The following is a 6127-nucleotide window of genomic DNA, read 5'->3' as shown; positions in this document are numbered from 1 at the left end:
AGCGATCCCGAGGAACCATGTTTGTCTTCAAGAAGAACTATCCACATGAACGTTCTAGAAAGAACCTTTACATCTATAACAGGAGTTATAGATGATCTTGAATAGATTCAAGTAGATTTATAAAATTCAAACGGGTTCATGATTTTAAAATAAGAATAACACAGGATAACTAACTTCAGGTTTTCTTCATGTACTGTATTAGCATCCTGCACTATACAATAAAGAGTTCATATTATTATTAGTTTATTATTTTTATTATTATTATCTGGCGTACGCCTTATTAAAGGTAATTTACGACATATGAGAGATACAATTGGTTACACTTCTCTCTTTTTTCCGTGAATAGGCAGGTGAAGTGGTTTACTTATGGTAATAAGATTTGAACTGACAACCTCCAAAGTCTAAACCACAACGCTTGCCTAACATATTAGGAACCCTTTCAAAACAGAAAGAACCATTTCATTTTGGGAAAAGACAAGGAGCCTCCCAACCCAATAAAATGCTACCGTAGAACCGTTATTTTTTAGACTGTATAGTCAGACGCTTGTCAGTCTTAACGCCACCTTCTTTAGACACATGTGCACATAGCCTTCCCATTTAACGAATATCGCGCACCTTATCATACTGTTTAGTAAAGTTTACTACATAACATTAACCATCCATGTTTAACTAAGTGCTGTACAATTCTTTTTCTTTTATCGCCTTTAAGTCTCAACCATAGAATTCGCTTAACCCTGTTTGGGTAGCCCAGCTTCCCTTAGATGGCCACGTCCCGGGTTTTTCTTAATCTAAAATAAAAAGACTTTAAAAACATGACGAATTAAGTGTACTTGACACGATAAAAATGAAAAATTAGTAGGAATGAATATAAGGTTAGGTAATCACAGTTTATAACTGTCATAACATACAGGGATATGCACCTTTTCCTGCTTCATTTAATATGACTGATCTTGTGGGAGTCTTAACGAATCCGATTTTGTGGTGCGAAAACACGTATCTCATAGTTTCCTCCTTAAAATCAGTTCTCTCGGATTATTTAAGTTAACTTGTCAGGTTGCATATACTGGAAACCACTGAGAAGAGGCATTGCTGTGCATTTTTCAATGTTGTTTTACTTAATCTCTAACATATACGTATGATTTCACCTTCAAAAGAACAGCAAAAAGTTATATGATCAGGTAGCTATAATCTCAGTGAACATATAACAAAACACATCATCAATCGTCCATACCCACGTGTGATAATTGTTAATAGTATAGCATAGAGGGCTGTCACTGCAGGCTCATTTTGAGATGACAAAAAGAACGGTTGTCCTCAATCAAGGAGTCACGTGACTTAAACGATAGTCACTGCAAAGTTTCATCGCGATGCGTTAAGATCAATAGTATTTTATTTCAGTGCTTATTGGAGACATACAAGCAATGGCTTGCTACCTGGCTTGCTCACCTAGAACTTGTAACTTTATTAAAAGGGCTTGTCAAAGTTTCATTTTGCCCTGCAGTGGCCAAACCGCCATTACTTGTTGTTACTTCTTGTTTCTGCAGACCTGACGACGCTTCTGTGAAATAAAGACATTTACCAATGTGGAAAGAACAGGACAAAATTCCTCACATAGTAGGATAGCTTATTCTAGAAGTTTAATGAACTGTGCAAATAGCGACCCCCTAAGGCCCCACAACCCAGACGTTTACCTGCCCTATTTACCACTATGTTGCATTTAAACAATCGATTTCATGCAACGCTTTGTTGACACAAAATATTTACAAAATCATGGTGGTTTAAAAATAACGGTATACGCGGTATGAGGAATCACACTGTTTACTCCACAACACTTCGACTACATTAACTTTACATTATAGCTTAGAAGCCAATTTTCCTACTTGTGTAAGATGGACGCTGACATATAGAAAAATGGTAAAATGCTAAGATCTGCTTTCGAAAAAATTCACAAATTGTTCGGGACTTTGCAACATCGAGAATAAAACCCAACACTCTTTAAGGTTGCGACATATATAATTACTGAGCTTTCACGTCTTCTGATCCCAAAGACGCTGAAAAACTGCATTTGGGAAATATTTCTCCTTCTTTTTCTTGTGTCTCAAAACCACGCTACTAGTGATATCTGGGGGGTTAAGTCGGTGGAGATCCGTTATTAACGTACCGCTGGTCTTGGTAACGCTAACATCATCACGTATTCTTTACAGCTAAATCTTGCGCTTTCGCGATCTCTTTTTTTAAGTTGTAGGGATGGGTGACATTTCCCATTTAGTAGAGTATAACATGTATAGATTTACATTTTGTTTCTCTCAAACCACTCATAATTCAGCGCTCCTCGAAACACAAGACGGCGGCGCTGCTGGTATTCATCCATGCAGTCATCAGTTTTCTACACTCGTTTATGCTGAAGGAGGGTCCTTAGGAAGCTGGAGCCAATCCCGGTTAGCGCTGCTGCCTCACATTAACCAGGTCCTTTGTTCAAAACTATATGTGCACGGATTGTGTACGTTTTCCCCAGTTATATGTTGTTCGTCCTTCCTACTATACTCCTCTTTTTCTCCCTTCTCTTAAAGACTTGCGGGATGGTTAACTGGCCGCATGCTTTGGTGCCCAGAAGTGGTTGATTCGTGCCTTGAAGTGCGCGCAGGTTCCTGTGACCATGAAACGGATTCAAGTTTCTGTAACTTCTTCTTCCTCTTTCGGCTGCTCCCGTTAGGGGTTGCCACAGCGGATCTTCCAAAATTGTGGTCCGCAAATAAACAAAAAAATATATACTCATTGCATAATCTTTTATTTTCGTCTGCCAAATACTAATATAGGAGTCCTAATTTTCACCCTAAATTCACTTATCTAAAAAAAATGCACTTAATCCTTTCAAATGAATGCTATGTTCCATTATAGCTTTTAAAAATAACTTCAAATTAAATATTGTCTTTTTTAATTAAAGTTTTTGATTAGCAAGTATGCAACACGTTTACTTTCTTTCAGATTGTTAACTTCTGTGTATTGGTGTATGGTCACTATATACCTGGTGCGTTTTATAGCTTTTTGGTAAAGGTCCCATCCAAAATGTTTTAAATCACATCATACTTTCTGTGGCATGCTGTCCCAAAAATTCAAAATCAAAATGTGTTATATTTGAATTTAAATGGATTTAGTAAAATGCTCAAATCAGATACTTGCTATCCTCATGTCATGGAATGTTGAGAATTTTGAAGAATTGAGCGACTTTTGATATTGTTTAAAGAATATCTTGTGACCTGCGTGCTCTTTATTTAAAGAACATTCAATTATGCAAATCTATTATGTAAGAATAAGCCCCTGTTTGCTTGTTTATTTATATTTGTTATAATATGATAGCAAAGGAGGGGACAAATACTTACGAAGCTGCAGAAGAAATGAAGAGCAACGAAGCACAAGACTGTCAGTAAGACAAAGGGCAAGTCCAATACAACAACAACCACAATACAATTAAAGCTTGATGAGTTATGACACCCACCGCAAAATCCATCAATTCTTAATACAAAATTCAAAGACCAAAGGGTATATAGTCAATTTCAGACTAAAATAATGAAGTCTGACTCTTTTTGTAGGAAAAATATACATCTTATAAGATCACTAGTATGTTTGTGGGTAATGTGCTCCTGCTTATACAAACATTTAATTAACATAGAAATACTCGAATGTGAATATTTTATATTGGCGTTACAGCTGTTTGAATGTATAGATTATTTGCCGTTTTAAGAGCTGATTCATAATACAATTTCCTATATAATCGTTTGCACAATATATAACCACATACATCCTTTTATTTGTATGGGTGGGTGAGAGATTGTGCGAGAGATGGCTTTGCGATGGTTCGGCGCGCATTCTAAGGTTTATTCTCACACTCTTAAAAATAAAGGGGTTACAGTGGTCCTTCAGAGTGATGCCATAGGGGAACCACATTTGTTCCCAAAAGACCCATCAACAAAGTTCCAGAAAGAACCTTAATACATCCGTAACAGGTTCCATACATTAAACAATTATGTTTGTGGCCAAGTGTTAGTATTGTGTAAGGATCCTACTCTACGGCGGACTAGGACCTGCTCCTGTCTTACACTCGATGGTGCCGGTTTATGTTTCAACGCCTTGCCTACCCATTTTGGAATAAGTAGCGTTGGAAAGTTGTCAGATAGCAGAAGCTATGGATCATGTATTACATAAAAATGGTTCAAGTTTCCAGTTAGTTAAATTCAACTAATAACCATGCATGTAGTCTCAGATTCGAACAAAACATAAATTATTTAAAACTTTTTGTGGATACACAGATGGTGGTACTCAAAATAACAAGCTGATGCAACTGAAAACAAGTATATGTAAACTCTCATTTACTTAATATAACTGCTTAATTTAAAACTTTAAAAGAAAAAACTAAGTTCTGGAAATAACGTTTTTTTGCTGGCTATATTCAACAGAAGGATGAACTATACATACCATTAATACACAAGGCAGTCACATAATGAAATATTTTAAACATGCTATGTTTACTTTAACAGCAACATATACTGTAATCAATATTAGTTTTGAGCAGAAGTTCTGAAAATTACATTATAATTAGTAATGTGTAAGTTGCTTGTACTTTTACTCTATGCCCCAGTTGTTTTATTCAAAATGTATTTAATGGTGTTGTGTATACTTTTCTTAGAAATAAACAAGAAACAGGCCAAGGGATTGATGAATTTTATTTTTTCCATTTTCAAATTTCTGAAGTGAATGAGGCATTAGACCCCGCAGCCTCCTATTATTCTCTAACAAGACAGTCGTCAGTAACTTCTTCTGTACTAAAGAGCTTTAATAAGATCTGTCTGAGTCTTGCCAGTGTCTGTCTGTCACCGCATACAATGCGTTGTTTTTTTTTTTTTTTAAAAGCTTTCTAATATGTAGTTCTTCTAATAAAAGATACTTAATCAATTATTAATAGTTAATCTCAGTATTCATTTCAAGGAACATCCTCTATATTTTTTATAATTTTTATTAAGCTTATTAATTTCTATAGGGTAGGTTCATCCGACAATTTTTTGCCAGTTGTTAATCTAAATGTTAGCTTTTTATACGAATTATAAACTGTGCATTAGTTCATCTAATTTAAATCCAAAAAATGTATTTTTCAAAGATGGCTTATTTATTTCATTTGAGATATAAGGCAATAGAACGAATTGTTTTTGGTATAAATGTACCAGTTTTCTAAATCACCACTTGGTGGCACTCTTTACTTTTTTTTTTCTTTTAATATTTATATAAAAGAAGTTCTTAAATGTCAGGACTGGAATCTGTCTGAAATATACATTGTTCCTGAGTCCAGAACTTAAAAAATACATCAGTTTATGACGTCAAAGATAACTTAAAACTAATGTCAAAATGCATCAAGAATCACACACGTCAGACAGGCTTGTCACGACCGCAACGATCTTCCACAGAAAAAAAGAGTTAATGCGCGTGTATTGAATACATTAGGATATTCTCATACGCAATCGTGAGAGCGTGTCACTGAAAACTTATGATACTTCATGAATAATTTGCAATTAAAATGGGATTCAATCATATGGGAATAATTATTTTGTCAAATTAAATATTAAACCTTTTTGGCTAATTCATATTGACAACAGCTCAAAATTAAATTAAAATACCTTTCAATGTATTAATGTTTTTTATGAAAAATAATGTAGGGGAAAAGGGGAAACAACTAAACCGAATCTATCTATCTATCTATCTATCTATCTATCTATCTATCTATCTATCTATCTATCTATCTATCTATCTATCTATCTATCTAATATGATTAAAATGAAAAAATACACTGTATTTTAAAAGAAACTAAGTAAAAAATTAGTCTGACAACAGTATAGTACTTCCTAATAAACGACAAAAATGACACAGAATGTTTGAGTGTATATCTAATGTAAGTTACTTTAAACTGAATATTTGAAGTTATAAGCTTATCAATATAAAGATAAGGCGAACATGAGCTCAGCAGGTCTTGATTTCAGCACCTAGTAGGAGGACAGCGCACTTAGTCATTTGCACCACTTTAGATTAAAATGCTTATGTAAAATTATTACATACATTTATATATATAATCGTTTAAAAA

This window comes from Erpetoichthys calabaricus, chromosome 6 (assembly GCF_900747795.2).
Source record: "Erpetoichthys calabaricus chromosome 6, fErpCal1.3, whole genome shotgun sequence".
NCBI lineage: Eukaryota > Metazoa > Chordata > Cladistia > Polypteriformes > Polypteridae > Erpetoichthys > Erpetoichthys calabaricus.
This window is presented reverse-complemented; position numbering follows the sequence as displayed.